At 38.2% G+C, this 24,315-nt stretch overlaps 1 protein-coding gene across 4 annotated transcripts in view; it reads left to right on the top strand.

Annotated features, from left to right (window-relative positions):
- The window catches only part of LOC123618867 (uncharacterized), a 56,432-nt gene that overhangs the window by 15,605 nt on the left and 16,512 nt on the right, over window positions 1-24,315 (top strand). Inside the window, exons 2-3 of one of the 4 annotated variants that reach the window (XM_074365437.1) lie at window positions 479-575; window positions 21,563-21,860. The exons of 2 other annotated variants lie outside the window; for them this stretch is intronic. The gene's annotated coding sequence lies outside the window, so the exon portion shown is untranslated. Of the gene's footprint in view, window positions 1-478; window positions 576-21,562; window positions 21,861-24,315 lie in introns of those variants that run through there. One more of the 4 variants, XM_074365439.1, reaches the window with a different exon arrangement.

Consider the following 24,315-nt stretch of genomic DNA (forward strand, 5'->3'; position numbering starts at 1 on the left):
TATGTTCTCTCCATGAAAAAGAGTAACTTTAAAATTTCCAGAAGTGCTCTTTTATTCTCAGAATTACCCTGGGTTAGGTATTTGGAGGCATTGTCTTCTACAGGCCAAGCACTCAAGTTTTGGACTCAGGCAGACCTGAGTTCAAATTGTGGCTCTGCCGTTTTCTGTCTGTGTGACCCTGATAAAATAACTTCACAACAATAATGATAACAACAACAACAATAATAATAATAAATAGTAATAGTCGTGTCAGTAGTAGTACCACTAGTAGAGTAGCGGCAGCTGCACCAGTAGCAGTAATCGCAAACACATATTTAGCACTTACTCTTACTAGGCTCAATGCTTTGTATGGAGTTGTATTTAATTCTCACAACCCTAAAAAATGGTTTATACTTTGTTCTCACTGTACAAATGAGGAGATAAAGCCAAAACAGGTTATATAACTTGCCTCTAAACTTCGTTTTCCTTTCCTACACAGCAGAGATACATGTGGTACCTGCCTCGTGGAGTTGCTGTCAAGATTAAATTGCTGTGTGTTGGAGGTTTTTCAGTGCATGACGTGTACTGAGCGCTCAGTAAGTGGCGGTGTTAGAGAGTATTAGTATACCTGATCTTATGCTGCCAATAAAACCTTATTGTGCTCCTAGTCACTTTGCTAAAATAAAATACAGTAATTTTGCTTGTTCAGGAAGGGATGATATGGATTAATAATAATAATTAATACATGTGATTCAACGGTAAATAAATTCGAAGCATAGTCTGTGATCATGATGATTCCATCCCTTTTGCAAAACAATTTCTGGGCCTCTGCGAACATGATTTGGCGACTGTAGCCACTATTGTCATGTTAAGGGAATCTTTATAGTAAGGAATATCTTTATCTTTTATTTTTCTCTGCTCAATTCATTCTTATTCAAAATGGTTTTGGCTTGCTTTTTAATTTTCGAAGTGACATGTGGCTCTTTAATCCTATTCCAAATATTACTGAATCGGGAAAGGGACATTAGAAATTTCTTAGGCCAAATTACTGTGGACTGGAGTGGCTTAACCAACAAGCCCTTTTTTCTCATAATTCTGGAAGCTGGAAGTCAAGGTGCCATTGTGGTTAGGTTCTTGGTGTGTGCTCCTTCCTGGGTGTAAGAGGGTTGTCTTCTCGTGTCCTCACTTGACACAAAGAGCAGAGAGTTAGCTTTCTGGCCTCTCCTTATAAGGGCCCTAATCCAATTCATGAGAGCTCTTCTCTAATTACCTCCTAAAGTCCCCACCACCAAATATCATCACATTGGATTAGATGTCAACATATGAATCCTGGGGGACACAAACACTCAGCCCACAACATCCACAAAGCTGTATTTTCAGTGTGGAATTTCTCTATTCTTGGAGAACTTTATTTTTAAAAATTACATAAATCAACTGGCTGTTTATATCCAATGTCAAAACTTTATTTAAGAAGACACTAGGAGTGAAATTCATAGTTTTTCACTAAGAAGGCATCTGTCTACTATTTACTGAGCTGTAAGAAGAAATTTTTTATGAACAAAGATTTCCCTGGCCAACAGGAAAGCTCCCTATAGCCTTGGATGTGAGTGCCACCTGCTGGATGTTATGTACAAACATTTTCCAGTACCTCAATCCAAGAATAGGGAGTCATTTGCAGTTCTTTATGGGAAAGTGCCCAAGTAATACCCCTTTGATTTTAGGTCACAAGGACAGCTGTAATGCCTAATGAGTAATGTGATCTTTGGGTGAGCATGCAGATTTATAAGAAAAACATACTCAGGAAACAAACTCAATGCAAAAATATTCCACTGAGCTATTGTTTATAAGCTTGCCAGTGCCAAGAATATAGTAAATAGTCCTCTGTTTATATTATGAGCTCATGACTTTTATATGGTGGTGACATAGGCAGTTGGTGGGTGGCTTTTACCTTAAGGAGCCTCTACCTATATCATGCAGTAGGGTAGGAAATTAGGAAACCCTTCGCTGTGACCACGTGTTGGCTTCAATGCCAAATATGTAATCTCATCCTAGAATTTTGGTTTTGGAGCCATAGCCCCTGTTTGGGGTTTAGTGGAGAAACACCCCTTTTCATTGCTTTATTCAAATGGGCTCTGTGAAGAAAACTTCACCTCTGACTTATGGGGTAATTCTGTAGACCAGGACTCACAGGAGCATTGGGACAACTTGTAATTTCCATTGAGGGCAAGGAGGTAGAAATGGCTCTTTAGGCGGAAAAAATACATGCATTTGGTCTATTAAGAGTTTCATGAAGTTTCTGCCAGATTGGTCTTTGGGAAGGACATGAAAATTGCATAGCATGGTTTGTGTGCTAGCTATCTGGGAGAGGTGGAGGGAAGGGGGCCCTGGGAAAGGGACAACCATTTTAGCCTTTTCCTTGGATCATTTTTGATCCCTTTTACAGAAATTTTCAAGTTCTAGGAGTTGTTCCCCAGGTTATCACTGACCCAGGGATTGCCTCTAGAATATTAACATTATGAAAACAGTTTTCTGCTTTCAGGATTTTTACAGAAGCTGGTGGCATGTATTTCTCCTTCCCTTGTTTTTTTTTCCTACCACTGGAAAACATCATGCATAATTCACAAAGGACTCTGTTTTGGGCCAAAGCAAAAATTCTTTTTTTGTTCCAAAGTTGGTTAATGGGTTTTTGTGGCTAAAATTCTAAACCTACAGAATAGGATTCAGATTCGGAAAGGGCTTGAGGCTGATAGAGCTTTCTATTTTTATTTCTTCTTATGTCCAGTTCAGAACCTTGATAACACAAGGATGTTGGAATTCAGTATTTTATGGGAAAATGATGGGTGTTTGATGGGATTTCTCCCCAAATTTCTAGTTGACAAGAATCTATACTATGGATGTTGACTAAACTTATTGTGGTGATCATTATGCAGTATATACAAATATTCAATCATTATGTTGTATTCTTGAAACTAATAATATTATATATCAATTATACCTCAATTAAAAAAGAATCTATATTGTATGAGATCTCATGACATTTGGCACCCCTGCCTGTACCTACATCAGTGCCAAATGAGAGTGCAGAAAGAAGACGTTACTTCTTACACTTACAATGGCACAATCAGCTCATGAGATTGAGATATTCTGTCCTAACCGATGACTGCGCTTTTAGATTTTTGGCTTCTTTCCATGTGTGTTTCCTGATTTAACATAGATCTGTGGGCTGTAAAATACGGAGCTACTCTTCCCTAGGGGAAAACCCCCACTAATTATTTGTCCCTTGGCTCTCTTAGGATGCTATGCTGGTTCTATGTTTCTTGCACTTCTAGTCTGGGGCAACATTAGTCAATTCTTGGATTTCCTTTCTCCAGCTCTTCTTCCTCATGGGATGCAACCCCCAGCAATTTTTTTTCACTGAGACTTTCGAAGTATTTGAGTTGATGTTATAGTTGGTCTAATAGTGGTATCGTATAGATTTGTGCTATATCCATAGAATCTTCTTGATTTTTTTTAACATTTTTTATTGATTTATAGTCATTTTACAATGTTGTGTCGAATTCCAGTGTTCAGCACAATTTTTCAGTCATTCATGGACATATACACACTCATTGTCACATTTTTTTCTCTGTGAGCTACCATAACATTTTGTGTATATTTCCCTGTGCTATACAGTGTAATCTTGTTTATCTATTCTACAATTTTGAAATCCCAGTCTATCCCTTCCCACCCTCCACCCCCCTGGAATCTTCTTGATTTTTACACTGAGTGGATTTTAGTTATATTCTCAGCTTTTTCATCATTGGAGTCTCAAAAATTATTGCTAGACAAAAATTTGGTCCTGAGCTCATGCAGAACATAAGAGAAATTACAGAGTTACATAGTCATATGCTATAGAAGTCATCAGGTTTTGCAAAAAGAGTTTGAAACAAGACAGGAATGGAAGTGCAAATCTCAGTGGGTTCTTAGTGTTTCATCACAAAGTTCTGTGGTAAAACCAAGATGAAACCACAAGCTTCACTGTCGGGCAGACAAGTACTGGAAGAACGATTGATTCTAAGGTTAGCCAAGGTCAGGCGGAAACTTGGCTTTTTTTATTCATATGTTCAAACCCCAGACCTACTGAGTTTTGCATGGTTTGGGGTTTCCAAAACAGAAAGCATTTTAGGGCTCGGTCCAAAGCCAAGGCCTGGGGACTTAAGGCTAAGGGAAAGTCATTCTGTCTTGGTTTGCTAGCAATACTAAGGTGAGGAATTTTTGTCTCTGATTACCAACTGAACCGTATTTACTTAAACTTCATAAATTTGCAAAACCAAAGTGTATCTTTTCTCCCTATCTCTCCACCTAATAGGAAGACCAGGATTCTTCTCTCAGAGTCTCCAGACATTTCTACAGGCCACAGAAAGATTGATTTCTTGAAAAAATTCATGGCTGCATTTACCAGCACTCATGGACTATAGTCAATTTCTTTGACTCAATATTTAGGGAATTCTCTAGGGGTAAAGGTAGCAAGTTTGCCTAGTATGAAAGAATTGGACCAAGCTAAATAGTCTGAAAAAGTAATATTGCTCTTTCAGAATAAAACTTTAAAGAAAACAAAAGAAACGGTCAAGTGTAGAGCCTAAGATCAGTCCCTCAGTGGAGTGCAGGAAATGTGACATGTGGAAGACTCATTCCCTTGCAACTCGTGGCCAGGCCAGGTTCTGACCGGGGTATCATAACCGAGCGGCTTGAGGCTGGGAGTGACTCTAGTTGTGCCAGAACCAAATCTTCTATGAAGTGGCAAAATCAATCACGTCTATGAGATACGCTTTCAGCTGCAAATTATAGAAAACCCTTCTCCAAGGTTTCAGTCCTACAGGGTATTGTTTTTCTCTACAGAAATTCTAAGCCTGGTGAGGTGGCTCACCAGTGCCATCAGGAACCTAGACCTTTTCCTTCTTTCCACTCCACTGTCATCCTTATTGTGGTTACTTTAGGATCTCAAGATGGCTGCCATGATTCCAGACCTTATGTCTGCATTCCAGACAGGAAGCAGGAAAAAGGAGCTAAAGGGCAAAAGCTTAAGGGTAAAATGATGAAAGGCCCATTTTATGAGGAAAACAAGAGCTTACCCAAAAGTATTACCCAGCAGATTATCCCATATGTTGACTGGGTCATCCAGTTAAAAGTACCCCCCTCAACTAGCTCAGGACAGGGGGTCAACAGTAAGAGGATATGATGGAACCACACAAAAAAGCAGATGTGAAGTACTCTTGCTAGGGCAGGTCTCACTTACAAATCAGACCCATGGAATAATAGCCAGTAGAGAGCCTTACTACTGCATTTTAGAGGACTCTCAAAGAGCAGGTTCTCTGTGAAAGTTCATGGAGAAGTCTGGGGGAGTTGGAGTTAGATGATCACAAAGTGACTGTAGATTACAATAATTGGAGTGGAGTGGTTAAACTGTAGTGTTATAAGCTATTGTTGACCATTAAGTTTCTCAGAATGAGCAAACCAGCTAAGCCCACATCTTTCAGGGTCTTCAGGAAGAATTTCTTTCTTCCTTCCTCCCTCCCTCCCTCATTTCCTTCCATCCATTCTCTCTCTTTCTTTCCAATCCTCTTCTTTCCTTCCATTCATCTTTTTAAGTTTTTAATCATGGAAAATCTCAGCATACAAAAAAAGAGAAGGAGTAACTAATACCACATACCTTCCATTGTTTCAGTAAGTTATTGACCTATTTTATCTTATCTTTTTTATATGTATAAAATTGTACAAACACACATGTATATGAATGTATATGCATATGTATATGTGTTTACATCTATATACATATATGCATATACACACATATCCATCTATCTGTATATATCTGAGCTGTTTAAGTAGGTTGCAGACTCTTCACCTAAATACTTGAGTATACATCTCTTAAGGAGACATTTCTGTCTGGATTTGTAATTGCAGCACATACCTGTGGTAAAAAGACTTCAAAAAAGAAATGTTTATTTAAGTATAATTGACATACAACATTGTATTAGTTTCAGGTGTACAACATAATAAATTGACATTTGTACACATTGTGAAATGATCACCACAATAAGTCTAGTTACCATGTGTCACCATCAGTGTTAATAAATTTTTTTCTTGTGATGAGAACTTTCAAGATTTACTTTCTTAGCATTTTTCAAATTTGCAGTACAATATTATTGACTGTAGTCACCATGCTGTACATTACACCATGACATTTACTTTAAAACTGGAAGTTTGTACCTCTTGATCCCCTTCTCCTGTTTTGCCCATCTGCTTAAACCCCCATCTCTCTGGCAACCACCAATCTGTTCTTGGTATCTATGAGTTTTGTTTCGGTTGTTCATTTGTTTTGTTTTCTTAGATTCCACATATAAGTGAAATCATATAGTGTTTGTCTTTTCTTGACTTACTTAGCATAATACCCTTGAGAGCCATCCATATTTGCAAATGGCAAGATTTCATTCTTCTTTATGACTGAGTAGTATTCCGTTGTATAGATAGACTACTTTTTTTTTTATTCAGTCATCTGTCGATGGACACTTAGGTTGTTTCCATATCTTGGCTGTTGTAAATAATGTTGCAATGAACAAGAAATATTATAAAGAAAGTGAGACAAGAGGAATCCAAGAAGCAAGTAGTATGCACAGAACAAGGAGTGCCTGCACAGCTTCATCCTTAAAGCTGGTACTAGCCTAGTAATCATCTGTAAAACGTCATGCTCTCTGTATACAAAATGCATATCAGAGAAATACACGGCTCAGAAAACATTAATTTACCTTTCTAAATAGTGTTTTTTTCTAATTATATCCTAACTTTAAGGAAGAGAAAAAAGTCAGGATGTGAAACATTTTCAAGTTCTTCTACTAACCTTTTCTTTTTAAGTTATAAAATATCTTTGTTTAATCCTCATTGTAGAAAAATTGGGGAAAGAGAAAGATTAGTTTGATTTGCAGAGATTTTAAAATCCTCAAAATGAAGCTGCATGACAAGAGTAAAACAAAGCAAGGTAAATTGGTCCCAGGCACTCTTTCGTGCCTACCTTGTGGAAGGAGCTGCCATTTTTTTCTGCAGTTGGTGTCAAAGTTCCTGAAGTATTGTCAGCAAAGAAGCCCAATCCTCACTGCTAGCCAGTGCTGACAGCCAGTCTCTGACAGCCAGTCCCTGACAGCCCTGGAGATGATGGATGCACTGTGCCCCATAACCCTTCCTAGGGGCAGAGCTGTTCCTTTCTCTTCCACAAGAAGAATCATGAGCCCATCAAGAACAATGAGGGAGCCTATCTTTGGCTGCTGGTGCCCAGATTCCAGCCCAAGCCTCCCCCTTTCAGCCACCCTCCTTGACTCAGGATGGTGAAAAAACAACAGTGGGATAGATTGAGAATCAAGGGTGAAAAGTGAGATTAGAGGCTCAGACTCAAGCAGTCAACCCAAGGGAGGATGGATTAGTGTCAGTGCCCAAGACGCTGACAGTTTTTTCTACCCTCCTCATGTTGCTGGGCAAGCTGATACTGGAAGTTACCAACCAACCCCTTGACAATCAAGGCAGAGCAACCGAACGCTGAATTTGCCCGTACATCGCTTTCTAAACCACCTTGTTTGAAAGATTAGGTTTTTAGCCTGCCTTTAAGGACACGCAGAATTGTTCTGTTTTCTTCCTTTGAATTTTCCTTTGCCACGCTCATTTTTCCCTGGTCACCCTGCTGTGTCTGCTTTTGCTACTGTTTGTCTCATCAAGCTGCCACTCCCAAGGCGGCTGTTCACAGGCTGTGAGGCTACAGTGGTGAAAGAGGTTTTCTCACTCGCACTGACTCCCTCTGGTTTCTTTTTTGGGCAAATATATTCTGTTTTATTATTTTATTTCTCCTGGCTCTCAAAGTCTCCTTTCCTTTTAATCAGGTAAAATAAACCTCAGGGCTTTGTTTATGAGAGAGTGCTTTCAAAAGCAATATTCAGAGGGTTTGCTTGCCCGTGAAAAGTTAGCCAGCGAGCACCCAGCTCTTGTACAAGGCCATATGTTCTCTAAGGAAATGGAGTCCATTAACAGACGTTGTTGCCTGAGGCTTTTTCATTCTTTCCTCTTTCAGACTTAGAAGGATGTCTAAAGTGTTGATTATTAGCCTAAACTGAGAGCAAGTGTGTCCTTATCATTCAAAAACAAATACACCTGTCTGGCAGCAGGAACTCTGCCTGGCTTTATGAACCAGGAAAATCAACACTGTATTCAGAGCTCAGCCAGTAAATCTGAGGGGCCTGTAAAGTCATGTTGGAGAAGGGGTTCTTTGTGGAAGGATCCGTACTTACACGAGCTCCAGAATTCTCACTGAAAGAGCAGACTCTGTAATTATTTGTCTGCACTGACTCTGCATCCTATTACTCAACTAAATGTGGAATATAAGAACTCTGATGGGTGGAGACATACTGAAAAATTTGTAGGGGAGCCACCTATGAGACAGAGAGAAACCAACATCCTGTGACTGTCGTCAGGTCAGCACTACTTTCTGATATTTCTCCAGTGCCCCAGACTTTCCTTTTTGCTGAAAAAGGAGCTAGTTTAGTTCCAAAACTTAGTTATGCCATTGTCCTGATTTCCTTTCGTCTAGAATAAAAGTTGACATTTAAGAGGAACTTTACTTTCCAAAAGGGAAAGTGTGTCTTGATACTGTCCCCATTCACAAGGCCATAACACCCAATATTCATTCAGTTATTTGACTAACCTTTGAGTGCCTGTGAATTTTAAGTCAGTGTGCTGTTCTGGACAAAATAGTGGTACAGTATGTGTTCCCTGCCCTCTAGAAGCTTATGCTCTAGTGGAGGTATAAGCTTTATACCATTCAGGTCCCCCAACACACACACAAGATCCACACATCCATTGCTCCCACTCTTTCATCGTCAGCTTCGAAGATGTTTTCATATTAGAGGCAGTTTCAGTCACCTGACTCTTTCCCACTGTAATTTTAGGCCATGTCAGATTGGTCTCAGGGGAATGTTTTTTTTGACAGCTTTAGGGTCACCTGAACAGGCAGGGGTAGTGTTGTCTCCTTTTACCTTAGCGGCTTGGATGTAGTTAGATGGTTTACCATGTGGGAGAGATTCCACATGGGTAGGGTGAGAGGGATAATGTTTTTGATGGAATAAAAGCATTCAGGATCCACTTAAAAAATAATCCAGAATTTAAAAATAACCGAACATATGGTTATTAGTATTAATGAATGCAGTCAACCAAATATAGAAGTCATGTTTGTTGTATTTTCAAACCTAGGATAGCCTGCAAGATAGTGTAAGTTTTGAAATTAGCAGATCTGTGTTCGAATTCTGCTCTGCCATTTTCTATCTATATAGCCTTAGGCAAATAACTTGTTAAGCTTCTAAGCCTCCCTTTTCACCTCTGCAAAATGGAGATGAGCAATATTCACGTTTCAGAGTGGTGTGAAGATTAAGTGAGACAAAGTGTGTAAAACCTTTTAGCTCCACGCCCCAAATGCTAATTCAGACCCTATCTTTTCCTCTACTTTTCTTTGAAGGACTATGCCTGTATTTTATTTCAGTCCATCCTTCACCCCTCCACCCCCACCCCCGCCTTCTTCTTGGCTTTTCTCATTGTTTTTGTCCTTATTTTTTCTGGCTGATCTTGTCTCTTTGGTTTCCCTCTCTCTCCTCTCTGTGGATATTTGTTTTGATGGTGTTTATTTTTCCATCATGAACTTTCCTTGGGTTCCTTTTTCCTTTGCCTTTTTGCAGGCGTCTTTTGTTTTACCTGGGGCTCTAGCCCTTTGCACATTGATGTCGACAGTAACTGCTGATTTTGGATTTTGCTGGGAAGGGATGATGGAAGGTGTGCGAAGACAGCTCTTACGGGGCCTAGAGAAAGGATATTGGGAGGTTGAAGTGGTTAGTTGCTTGGCTGTATATATTTTGCAGACGTCCTTCTCAGTTCCTGGCCAGAAGTCTAACACTTTTTCCCACAGGTCCTCGGGGGCTTTTGAGCTGGCCCTGATTTCACTCTCTTTCTTTCCCTTCCCATTTCTCTACTCGACTGCAGTGGAGCTCCGCTTCTGTCCCCCCAGCTTCCTGCTGTCTTGCTCTCCTTGAAACATGTTTTACCTATTATGCTCTTCTCCAGCGTTTCACTTATGTGGAACACCCACTTGGAAGGGGAGTTGTTTTTAAAGTGGGAGAGGTCATTATTGATAATGGCAATAAGAATAGCAGTTGCACATCATGCACATTTGCTCACACAAGGCCAAAAACAAGACAGCAGGAACTCAGGACTCTGTCCTTTGGGCACAGATTCCTGAGTCCAGAGGGCCTGGAAGATAGAAACAAACTAAGGGAGGGGTGGGTGGTGACAGAAGGAGAAGCCAGGGAATTTTTCTTGCATTTAAATTTCTACAAACACTTATTCATCACCTACCCTGGCCCAAGCTGTGTGCCAGGCTCTGAGTATCATTTGATGAACAATATACAGAAAAGCCTTACTTTTCTTTGGTGGTTCCAGTTGTGTTCTTTACTTACAATCATCCTGTAAGTCATATCTAGGATTTTTAATTTGGACCTATTTTTCTATCTTGGGTTATAGCTTGGAAGGGAAGGCTGGAGGGGCAACAACAGATATTTTGGTGCTTGTGGGCAGTGGCTGGTGGCACATCACAATTACCCAGTAGGTATCCTTAAATATTTTCCTTATGGATATTTTTAAGCAAATGTAGAGAAAATAACAGAATGAATGTTTATCACCATCTCTCAGCTTCAACAATTAACATTTTTATCAATCTTGTTACGTCTCCCCATGCATCACTATTTTTCTGAAATGTTTTCGTGCAAATTGCAGACCTCATGTCATTTCACCTTTATTTCAGTCTGCATCTCAAGTAGGCAAAGACTTTTTTTTTACATTACCACTATGCCAAAAATCAGTAATTATTATATAATTTCATCTAATGCTTATTCCACATACAAAGTTCTCCAGTTATCTCAAAGTTGCTTTTTTATAGTTGGTTTGTGTGGCTGGAGGTCAAAGCAAAGCCTGCAAATTTCTTTTGGCCATTCTGCCTTTTAAAGCTCTTATTCTACAATAATAGTCCCCCTCCATTTTCCATCTATACCATTGACTTTTGCAGACATTTGGTATGGTGGATGTGTGGCGTGATGCCCAGATCCCTTCTTCATAACCAGAGCACTCATTCCTGGCACTGTCAGGAGTGTGGGCTACTGATGGTCCATGGCATGTGTCTAAAAAGTCTTGGCCCTCTTGCTTCAGTCTGGGACAACTCTGAAGGACCATCTTAACTCCAGAACTCTTGGTGAGACTGGCTGAGTCCTCAGTTGTGACTGCATCCCAAATCAATTTCTTCCTTTTCCCAGTCTTGTTTCCTCCCTCCCTTTCAGGGGTGTTCCTGAGGCTACTCCCCAGTAAAATTCCTGAAATCAAGTCTCTACGTCAGAGTCTATTTCCTAGGGTATGTGACCTAGACAGTTGATACCAGGTTGCTTCTAACAAGCAGAATCTAAAGTGGGGTTTCAGTGCTGGATTTAGCTGCCTGTCATCTTGTGATACAAATGCCATCACTGGTGGTAGGTGGGATACTGATAACACTGGTATGATGTAGAGGTGCAGTTGTTGAAATTTCACTCATGGTAAACTGGGATGGCATACCGTGGCAGGGAAAACACTGGTGAGGACAGGATTACAAGCATTTAATAGATTTGGGAGAAGTGGGAAGCAAAAAGACTACAGGAGCTTGGATGGCTGTTGCTGGGGACTCTTGATGCTTTGGGAAAAAGACAGTGAAAGTCTGAGGGTGATTAGTCACCAGAAGGCTTCCTTGACAGCATATAAAGGGGTTGTTATCTCTTGCAGCTAGAAGGAAGAAGAAGCTGATGATCAGGGCCTGCACTTAATTATGAGGGGAACATAGTTGTAGAGAATATTGGATTTTCAATCCTGGCAAGTGTGCTACCTGAAGGTCAGGGCCTGACTGGGAAGAAGTGGGGCCCTAAGAGTAGGGCTAGGGGCCTCTGGATCACTGCACTTGGAAATGTTGAGTTACTGGATTCTTCTGAACCTTTGGGCCTTGCAGAAATGGGCAATTCCTCTTTGTTGTTAAAAGTTGACACTCTCCTCTTGCTTGGAGAAGATGCAGATATGACACAACACATAGTACAGGCTGGAGGGACTGGATCCACGGGATATTCTTCAGAACATCATGGTGGCACATCATATGGATGACGTGCTAACTGAACCGAATGAAAAATAAGTGGCAAGTCCTTAGAGACCTTGTTAAGACACTTGTGCTCCAAGAGGTTGGAGATAACTTCTACAAATTTTCAATGGTCCACCACATCAATGAAATTTTAAGGATCCCAGTAGTCTGGGGCATGTCAGAACATTCCCTCCAAAGTAAAGAACAAGTTATATAACCTCCTACCTCCCACAACTAAGAAGGAAGCAAACACGTGATAGATCACTTTAGGTTCTTGGCTACAGTATATTCTACTTTCAGGAATACTGGTTTGACTCATTTGCTGAGTGACAGGGAAGGATTCCAGATTTGATTGGGACCAAGGGAAGGAAAGGGATCTGTAGAAGGTCCAGGCTGTGATAAAAGCGGCCCTGTTGCTTGGGCCATATGACCTGCAGATAGATACTAGAGGTATCTTTAGTGGCAAAAGATGTTATGGGGAGTGCATGACAAGCTCCAGTAGAAAGATTGCAGCATAGAGCCCAGGATTCTGGCTCAAGCTATGTCTTTTGCTGCAGATAAACATACACTGTTCACAAAACAGCTCATCTTAACCTACTGGGCCCTAGTTGTGCTGGAGCATCTAATGACCTTGTGGCCAGGACTGGATTTTGTCCGAGCCACCAAGTCACAAGGTCAGGTCAGCACAGCTGCAATCCATTGTAAATTGGAAGCAGCGCTTCTGGGATTGGGCATGAGTGAATAAGAGGGAACAAGTAAGCTGCATGAGCAAGTGGCCAGATTTCCATGCCCTAAGTGTGCACTGGTCCCTCCTTCTCACATTGCAAGTATGAACAAGGTCATTATAAGGGTACAAAGTCATGGCCTTCTGACCTCTATTTCTGAAGGGACAGAGGTCCCCGAGGGATTGGCAAAGTTCTCCATTGCAACTGTGTTGCAGTTTAATTTTTCCCTTTTCCCTTCCCTGTTTGCCTCTTTTCTTTATAGGGATTTTCCCTGAGATCACTCTCTAATAAATCTGCACATGATTCTCTGTCTCAGTGTCTGCTTCCCAGAGAACTCTACCTAAGATACTATGTCGCTCATCCTGTAGAATATCCTATATTCTAGATTTGGATGACTGTTTCCTTATATTGTGGTTCTACAGTTCCTGTTTTTCTATCCCCTATGTTTCCAGTAAAGTGGTAGTTAGAGTCAAAATCTTTATTAGATTCAGATGGTACCATGTGCTTCCTAACTGTGTCACATTCCAGGGCATTTGATGTCTGGATGTCTCACTTTTAGGGATGTTAAGATTGATTGGTTGGTTCAGGTAGTGTCAGCCAATCCCTTCTATATAAACGTTTTTCAGAAACAGACTCATAGACATAGAATGCAAACTTGTGGTTGCCAAGGGGAGAGGGGTGGGAAGGGATAGACTGGGAGTTCAAAATTTGTAGATACTGACAGGCATAAGTAGAATAGATAAACAAGATTATACAGTATAGCACAGGGAATATATACAAGATCTTGTGGTAGCTCACAGCGAAAAAAAATGTGACAATGAGTATATGTATGTTCATGTATAACTGAAAAATTGTGCTCTACAATGGAATTTGACACATTGTAAAATGACTATAACTCAATAAAAAAATGTTTAAAAAAAGAACCAAAAATATATAAATACTTTTTTTGCAAAACCCCTTTTTCCCCCCTTTTCTCTTCTCTTTTCTCCCTTATTCCTTTCATTTTTCATTTGCCTTTCTTTCTCTCCTCTTTTCACCTTCTCTTCTATATACGTCTCAAATCTCCCAGTGGCACCCATGTATGTTGACAGGAGAACTTAGGACTAACGATTGCTGACAACAGACTTGACCTCTTGAGAAACAGGAAGAGAAACTGATCAGACAGAAAGAAAGTGAATAGCTTCCTATTCAAGTCTTTGAATACTCTTACTTTAGCTCCATGGAAATGGAGTTTTTGTTTGGGCTGACAGTGAGGTAGAAGGGTGAGTTTATACTGGATACAGACAACGATTTAAAAATATACTCTTTTATCACAAAACACCCCTTCACTTTCCTGCCTTCTAACTTCTCACTGAATAATTAGAGGCGTGGCCTCACTCTCACTTTTATTGAAAAAAAAAGTTAGTAAAGTTTTTATTTTGAGATAAATTGTAGGTTCACATACAATTATAAGAGATAATACTGTGAGATTCCATTTATCTTTATCCAGTTTCCTTCAACGGTAGCATCTTGCAAAACTATAGTACCAGGATATTGACAATGATACAATCAAGGTACAACATTTCCACCACTGAAAAGATTTATCATATTGCCCTTTTATAATCACCTTCAGCACTCCCCACTCTGGCAACTCCTGGCAACTACTAATCTTTTTCTCTATTTCTATAAATTTTCACTTCAAGAATGTTATATAGATGGAAGCATGCAGTGTGTCCACTTTTGGGATTGCCTTTTTTTACTTGGTTTAATTCTCTAGAGAGTCATCCAGGTTGTTGTGCCTACTCATAATTTGTTCTTTTTTAGTTGCTGAGTCATATTCCATGTTATATATGTACCACAGTTTAACTGTTCACCTTTGAAGGGCATCTGCATTGTTTCTAGTTTTGACTATTATGAATAAAGCTGCTATAAACTGTTGTGTAGTTTTTTTGTGTGAGCATAAGTGTTCATTACTCTGAGATAAATGTCCATGGGTCATATGGTAGTTGCATGTTTAGTTTTTAAAATACACTACCAAGCTGTTTTCCTGAGTGACTGAACCATTTTACATTCCCACTGGCAGTGTATGAGTGATCCAGTTTCTCCACATTCTTGCCAGCACTTGAGGTTGTCACTCTCCCTTCCTTCTGTCCTCCCTCTCTCTCCTCTTCCTTCCTTCCTTCCTTCTTTCTTTCCTTCCTTCCTTCCTTCCTTCTTTTTCCAGATTCATTGAGGTATAATCAACAAACAAAATTATATGTATTTAAAGTGTACAATGTGATGACTTAATATACATATACATTGTGAAATGATTACCCCAACCAAGTTAAGAAACACATCCACCACCTCACATAGTTGCTATTGTGAGGTGAGAACACTTAAAATTTATTTTCAGCAAATTTAAAGTATACAATACAGTATTATTAACTATAGTCACCAAACCATACATTAGATCCCTAGAACTTGTTCATCTTATAACTGGAAATTTGTATCCTTTGACCAACATCTCCCCATTTCCTGCACTCCCCTAGCACCTGGCAACCGCCTTTCTACTCTCTGATTCTATGAGACTGACTTTTTTAGATTCCACATACAAGTGAATTCAAACAGTATTTGGCTTTCTGTGTCTTGCTTATTTTACTTAGCATAATATCCTCCAGGTTCATCCATGTTGAAACAGATGGCAGGATTTCCTTATTTTTTATGGTTTAATAATATTCCATTGTGTGTATGTATGTAAATGTGTGTGTGTGTGTGTATAGTCTTCTTTATCCATTCGTCTACTGAAGAACCCTTGGTTGTTTTCCATATCTTGGCTGTTGTGAATGAAGCTGCAGTGAACATGGTGGTACAGATAGCTCTTTGAGATATTGATTTCATTTCCTTTGGGTATATACCCAGAAGTGGGGTTGCTGGATCATATGGTTGTTCTATTTTTAATTTTTTGAGGAAAATTCATACTGTTTTCACAGTGGAAGTGCCAATTTACATTCCCATTAACTGTGTACAAGGGTTCCCTTTTCTCTACAACCTCTCCAACACGTTATCCTTTGATAATAGCTGTTCTACCAGAAGTAAGGTGATATTTCATTGTGGTTTTGGTTTACATTTCCCTGATGATTAGTGTTGTTGAATACCTTTTCATGTACCTTTTATTGAAATGTGATGGTACTTTGGTGAGTTGATAAATTATTCTGCTATGTCAAATGAAAGGAAAGTGGAAAGGTCTAAGATTATCCTTCTAGGATCCCCCTTCCCCTGCATGCTAATGCATAGCCAGCATCTAAAGATAATGTTTCCATTTTTATTAGTCCATCAAAAGAATGACTGCAAGGATGGGATTCATAGTCAGGAAGGAAGGGAAACACTATTGGCAAGCCAGGGTAGCTTGGTAGGTTTTTTGGTAGGGCTTGAGGGTAGTAACCATCAATCAACTCAGTGGGCTGCAGCTTTCTTCATTTACATATGGGGCTGGCCAAAAGGCTCATATTGAAAAGCATAAAGAAAGTCTATTCACCCGGAAAGAAAGGAAAAAAGAAATTATTTGACAGTGACATCTGACCTCTATCAAACAATGTTACAGTTAACGTCTTAAAGTTCTTCTGATTGCCAGTAACAGAAAATAACAGGGAATAGCTTACCAAAAAATGAGAGGAAAGAAACAGGGATAGATTATGAAATCTAAGTAGAAGTTGATCATTAATAAAGTTTCAGGAGAGGAAATAACTGGAAGTTAGAAAGCTGTCAGAACCCAGTCCACTATTCCCTCTTGCAGGGCCTTTCTGTTCATATTCTTAGAAGAGAAATCATTATTGGCTATCTTGGGTCAGGTATCTGTTCTCAGTTCAATCAGCTATGGTCAACGAGACAAGACCATTTAGTACAAATGTGGGAGAGGGGCAGTCCTCACTGAAGGGGATTTGAGTTATGGCCTAGGTAGATACTGCAAAAGTCAGTCAATATCCAATAAATATGAGGAATAGATGAAGGATGCAAATACACAAATATAATTTATTTATTTATTGCATTTTTAAAATTGAAGTATAGTCAGTTTGCAAGGTTGTATAAATTTCAGGTGCTCAGCATAATGTTTCAGTCATACATATGCATCCCTATATTCTTTTTCATATTCTTTTTCATTATAGGTTACTACAAGATATTGAATATAGTTCCCTGTGCTATACAGTAGAAACTTGTTGTTTATCTATTTTATATATAGTAGTTAGTATCTGCAAATCTCAAACTCTTGATTTATCCCTTCCAACCACCCTCCCCCTTGGTAACCGTAAGTTTGTTTTCTGTGTCTATGAATCTGTTTCTGTTTTGTAAATAACTTCATTTGTGTCTTTTTTTTTTTTTTAAAGATTTCACATATAAGTGATATGGTGTTTTTCTTTCTGCTTCTGGTTTACTTCACTTAGAATGATAATCTCCAGGTCCATCCATGTTGCAGCAAATGGTGTTATTTTATTCTTTTTCATGACTGAGTAGTATTCCATTATACATCTATGTATATGTATAGGCATATATCTATACCTATGTATATATAACAACTTTTTAATCCTATCATCTGTTGATGGACATTTAGATTGTTTCCATGTTGTGGCTATTATAAATAGTGCTGCTATGCACAAGGAACTATATTCAGCATCTTGCAGTAACCTATTACAAAAAAGAATATAAAAATTAACATACGTATGAGTATGTGTGACTGAAACATTATGCTGTGCACCAGAAATTAACACAACATTGTAAACTAACTATACTTCAGTAAAAAATATAGTGCTGTTATGAACATTGTGGTGCATGTATCTTTTCGCATTATAGTTCTTTCTGGATATATGACCAGGAGTGGGATTGCTGGATCACATGGTAAGCCTATTTTTAGTTTTTTAAGGAATCTGCATACTGTTTTCCATAATGGCTACACCAAACTCTATTCCTACTAATAGTGTAGGAGGCGTCCCTTATCTCCGCACACTCTCCAGCCAAATACATATATTTACATGTAAAATTCATTCACTGTTTAGTGAACATTAACATTAAAAAGAGTCTGTAGATCAATCATTAAAATAATAATATGTGAAAACTTTTTGAAGGAAGGGGCCTTGCTGTCATGTTTAATTCTTTATGCTCGGAACCTAGAGGTGTACCTGGCTTGTGGTAGGTATTTGGTCGGTATTTGTTGAATTTATGAATTTTGATAAATAATAAAAAATAAAATGATAATAAGTATTATTAAAAGTGGGACAATGAGCCCTGTGAACTTCCTGATAAAATGCAATTTATAGTACATGGCACTCCTATAAAATATTCTTGCCAAAAAGTTGAACAGGAGTCTAATCAAGATTTTTGAACTAACATCCAATTTACAGGAAATAAAGGGAGAGAGGGACAAGTTAAAATGCTACCTGAAGGAATCAAACAGATAAATCCAGAATTTTGGACATTCTATAGGACAGCTGACCTGGTTTATTCAACAAGTCAATGGCATGCGGTGGGGGAAAGAGAGAATTAAGAGACATAACAACTATATGTAATTTGTAGACCTTGTTTGGATTGTGATTCAAATGCATCAACTATAAACAGATTTTTGAAACAATCATGGAAATTTGATCACAGACTAGATGTTAGATGATACCAAAAAATTATTGTTAATTTTGTTAAATATGGTAGTGGCCTAATGGTTACATAAGAAAGTGTCTATATTTTCTAGGAATGCATATTGAAGCATGTGGGTGTATAATAATATGTTTTCTTAGATTTTATTTAAAGTGCTTTAGCAAAGAAAACAAACAAAAGGAATAGATGATATAATCGCAAATGTTGGTAATTCTTGAATGTGAGTGATTTGGATTTGGGGGCTGGTTGTCTATTCTCTGTTTTGTGTGTATTTAAAAATTTTCATTAAAAAGGGATAGAGAATAGAGTGTATTTTCAGCTTTTTCTAAAAATACTGAGTCTTAACTATGTATAAGATTTATTATTATAATGTTCAAATTTACTTGGAGAAACACATTTTGTGGGGCAAGGTGAAATGGTGGAAAGTGTACTGCCTTAGAAGTCAGATAAATGTGATTTGAATTCTAGTTGCTCCCCATGGTCCCGAGGAAGAAGGGAACATGACTGGAGCAAAAACAGCAAGAACAGAGGCACGGCTGGTTTCTAAGATCTGTGTGTGTGTGTGTGTGTGTGTGTGTGTGTGTGTGTGCATGTGGTGCGGGGTTGTACTTTGGGCAGGCTGTGTCAAGTCTGGAGCAAGCACATACTTTCTGTGTTTGCTTTTTGATCTTTTTTCTCCAACATTATTTTATCAGTCATAATGACTGCCTTGTCAACAAATTATTTAAAAGAAAATTGTTGGAAAGTTGTCACTTTTGGAGATTATGCGCTGGAGGCATGTCTACCACCTTTCCTCACTTCCTAACCAGAGTGAGTATAGTGTGAATTGAGGCTGATGAGGTGGGTAGGGACCAGATCATGAAGGGCATTGTAGACCATCCTGAGGAGTTTTGTCCTGATCCCAAGAGTAAAGGGGAGAGATCTAAGATTTTAAACAGAATATGCATGTGACATGATTGGTTTTGTGTTCTGAAATGATGATTCTGGCTAAAGTGTGGAGAGCAGATTGTAAGGGACCAGAGTGGATGTACTAAGCTCTGTTTGGAGGCCAGTACGGTGGACCAAGTGAGAAAGAGTGGGTTAAGGGTGGCAGTGGTGGTAGAGATGGAGGAGAGTAGATGATATGAGATAGATTGAAGAGATAAAATGGACAGGACTTTGTGATGTATTGTAAATGGTAGAATGAGAAGGTGATGTCAAACGTGATAGGTTTCTGACTGGTAGAACTGGATGGCTGGTAGATTGATTCACTCAGGGATCCCTGGAAGAGGACCAAGTTTTGAGGAGTGAAAGAAATAGTGACTTTGGTTTTGGGCACGTTGAGTTCGAGTTTAAGCCTTTGAGACGTACAAGAAGTGATGTCAAGAGTGTGGTTCAGTATTAAAGTCTGGAGTCAGATAAGAGAAGAGTGTAAGTCTATTAGTTTGATAGAAAAAGGTAGTTCACGTTTGGACTTTTCTATGTAAGTGTGTTACTGTTATAGCATATGCAAACATTTCACAGCTATAATACCTATGAGACGCAAGGACTCACATAAACCAAAATAAAGTTTTGTTTTATTTGTTTCACAAATGAGCAGGTTCATTTTTATAGGAAAGCAGTTACCTTTCCCCTACTTTTAATTTTTTATTGCAAATGTGGAAGAACTCTGGCAGTAACCAGATTTTTTTTTTCAGCCAAGTATGCCTTAGTTTTCTCCTATTATTAAGTTTCTCTATTTCATGTTGCATATTTGCCAGTTACTAGTTAGGTCAACTTTCCATTGAAGGAGATTACTCTGGAATTGCAATCTAGCAGTTTCTAAGCAGTAACGCCCCCGTCTACCCCATTCGAGAAGGCCACTGGAGAACTGTTAAAAATTTCTGATGAGTCAGATCCCAAGTACATTTTAGGTATAGAACAGAATGAAGTAAGCTGGTGGGGACGGAGTGGTGGTGGTAGAAGAGACTATTTCTAATCCTGTTTTCAAGAAAGTCTATAAAACGTTGCTTCTATAAATAATTTGGTTTCTTAAAGGGCTGTAACTCCTTCAGAGCCTTTGGGAAACTCAGACATATCCTGCGGTCAGCTGTCCAATTTGGGGTTAGGTTTGCTTAACCTCCCAGAAAACCCTTTGAGTAATACTAGATTTTTAACTGGGAAAAGAAGACAAGTTGTTGGCACGCTAAACTGGTTCTTGGACAACACTTGAGAGTTCATCACTCTTTCCTCACTGCACTTGTTTATTCACTTCTAGATTTTCCTAATTGTTTTTTACTTTTGCAGACCAGTCTATGGTTCAGTCAGTAAATAAAAATTATGAAAACAATATGTTTGATTTAACTAATTCTTTGTCTTGATTGATTTCACATGTATGATTTCACTATAAGTTATTTGCTATTTCTGTCAGTGAGTCAGAGAAAGGCAGTTTCTATTCTGTTTTGATAGGGTAATCAGTGATCCCCAGTGCTAGTGAGTATCAGAACTAGAGCTGGACCACAGGTGTTTTGATTTCTATCTTTACAAGGGAAGAAGCAAGAAGGAAGACAAAGGATAAAGGAGGGGAAGGAGAAAGAGCAGCAAATAAAAAGTAAAATAAATTTGCTTTTTTATTCTTCCAAGAAAACTTTTTAAAAGCATTTTTTTTTTTTAGCATCTTCAGTGTTCCCATGTTTGAGAACACAGTGGTGTGTGATGTATGGTTACCTTCCAAGAGCTAAAACTCCAGTGGGAGAGAGAAACCCATAAATATTACAGCACGATGGAAGAAATAAAGAAGGGCCATGGAGGAAATATTGCATCAAATAAATTATAACACAAAGTAATTTTTGTTCATGGTCTCAATTTCTCAATCTCAAATATCTAATATTTTCTAATTTGTTTGTCTTAAAGTGGATATCATGTATAATCTGATGTTACCATTTTTTCATTCAGGCACTTTTGTATCTGTAAAATTTTGTCCACATTTTGGCATAGGATTACTTGATTTTCTCAAATATGTATGTTTTCTTAGCCATATCTTGCCCACTGAAGTTGTTGTAAATGCCTATTTTTAATTTTATTCTCCTAGAACTGAGTTTGGGGCAGAGGAGGACTGCAGGAGATCCTCCAACCCTGTCTCCTGGGCTTTCCTTGTATCACTATGGCAGACCTTGATGGAACACCATGTCCTATGCCTGGACTTCCAAATGCTGTCCATTTCCCCCATTACAGCTGAGCCAGCCCAGGGATGACTGATGGGCTAGATACTGTATGTTATGCTTACTTGCTTTTAATAATGTATTATTTCATAAGATCTTGTTATAGTGTTAAAAAGTAGAATTGGTTGGGTTTGAGTGCAGAAATGATATGGTAATTGATGTGACTCATTTAAAATAAAATATAATTAATTCTTTTCACCTAAAGCATCATGCTACTTTGTGTGTGTGTTTTGTGTGTGTGTGTGTGCGTGCGTGTGAATTATCAAGAAACAAACTACTGCTAATTCTTTACATTTGAGATGTGATGGCTGACCTATTCTTGTGGTCAGTTTTGAGGAGAGAGTTTTGCCTACATTTGTGTTTATTCAAAAAAGCATTTATTGAGTACCTACTATAGTCAAGGCACCTTTAGGTACACTGAAGATACAGAGGTGCTCTGCTCCCAAGGTGGTGGCAGGGTTCAAATGAATTAATAAGATGACATGTTTATATGAAAACTGCTTTCTAAATGATGAAGAAAAAGCAAATAGTTTAGTATTGTTACAAAAAACAAAATCAATCCATCTTTTCCTATTGCTTGATTGGTATAGAGGTGGAATCTTTTCAATTTTGTAACTTTATAAACTCTGGGCTTATGGAACAGCAGTAAATCTTGCTTGGACTTGGTTCACACTCTTAGATCTCAGAATCTGTGGGGACTATGGTTGTGACAGGACCATTCATCTTGTCCTCCCTAAACCCACAGAGTTATAATCTTCACTCCAATTTGGGTAGAAGAGGAAGTTGAGACTAGTTTTGCCTTTCGAGTCATGCAGACATTGAATGGCTTGGATTTTCATTCTCACTGATTTCTTTTGCAAAATGCCCTTGCATGTCAGGTGTGGGCAGAGAAACCATGGTTGGACTCCTTCCTCTTGCAAAACAAAGTGGAATGTTACTGTCACAACAAATGCAGCTTTTCTTCTCCTCTAGTTTTCATAAATGCCCAGGTGCTTAAACAAATGTTCTAGGACTATTTGTGGCTTGCTCAAGTTTGTAATGATTTCTATACTTTCTCTGTTTGAGGTCTTCTTTTGTCTCATTTTCTAAATTCTGTTATCTGACCTACCAAGGAAGGATATTTATTCTCAAAATATAGATTAATAAAAATAAGGCTCTATATATGGAAATCAGTGACAGCTCAACCTGTATGGCCTTTGTTCACAACATGAGAATTGTATATCTTGGTTTTGGTCTGTTAGTTGCTCTGAAATCTTTGATACAAATTAGTAATAACCTTAGCTGTGTTTGGCACTGAAAACAGCAGGGAGTAATATGCATTTTATTTTACAGAGTAGTTCCAGCTGGAGCTGACTGGAGCCACCTGACTTTTAAACAGTGTTTATTGGAAAGGTCATCTTACATCATTGCTCTATTGTCCAAGGTTAATTGCCAATTTGCTTTTAAATATTATGCAAAAGCATTGGCTTAGTTGTAGAAAACTTAGTCTTGGAGATTTTGACTCTTTTAGGGATGAATAATTAATGTCTTGTGAAGTCATACTTCTGAAAGAGAATTCTAAAGTTCACCATGACCGTTCTTTCTTCTAAGTGTATCCTATTTTTAAAAATTCCAGGAAACCACTTTGTTGAACAAGAAACAAAAATTTAAAGCAAACATGCTGGGAAAGTATTTACAGAAAATATGATAGACAAAAAATGTTAATTTTGTTACAGAAAGAATTTTATATAAATGTATAAGAAAATCATTGCGAATACATTAGGTAAATGGAGAAAAGATATGAACAAACATTCCACAAAAACAGTTCTGTTAATAAACATGAAAAATTGGTCCATCTCACAAATTTCATAAGTATATAATAGATTCTTTTTTGATCAAATTAGCATAGACTTGAGATGATTATAATACTGGTGAGAATATGATGAAATAGGTACTATCTTACATTATTTTGGGGTATGTAAATTGATAAGATTCTTTTGCTAAATAAATTGGAAAACTGTATGCAGTTTCTTAAAAATAATCATACTTTTCATTTTCAGTAATTCCACTTCTGGGAATTTATTCTAAGGGTATTATGTTACATGAAACATAATGCACTAAAGCAAAAAAAAAATTAGAACCACAATGAACATGTTTACCAATTGGAAATGAGTCAAAACTATGTATATTTAATATTATTTCATCATTGAATAATATTGTAATGTTAAATTGCAAGGTCTTTCATAAAATGGCAAATATTATATATTCCACTTATATGAGGTACCTAGAGCAGTCAAATTCATAGAGGCAGAAAATAGAATGGTGGTTGCAAGGGGTGGGGTGTGCGGATGTGTAATGGGGAGTTATTGTGTAATGGGTATTAGTGTTTCAGTTTGGGAAGATGAAAAAGTTCTGGAGACAGTGATAAACAGTTGCACAACAATGTGAATGTACTTACTGTCATTGAATTGTACACCTAAAAATGGTTAAAATGGTAAATTTTATGTGTATTTTATCACAAAAATTACAAGATCTTTATAATAGTATGATGAATGTTTGTTATATGTCTACTACACCTAGATCATACTATAGTTATCTGTGGTGATATCTCCCTTCCTGGAACATATCCTCTATCTAAATTCTT

The sequence above is a fragment of the Camelus bactrianus genome, chromosome 6 (assembly GCF_048773025.1).
Source record: "Camelus bactrianus isolate YW-2024 breed Bactrian camel chromosome 6, ASM4877302v1, whole genome shotgun sequence".
Taxonomy (NCBI): domain Eukaryota; kingdom Metazoa; phylum Chordata; class Mammalia; order Artiodactyla; family Camelidae; genus Camelus; species Camelus bactrianus.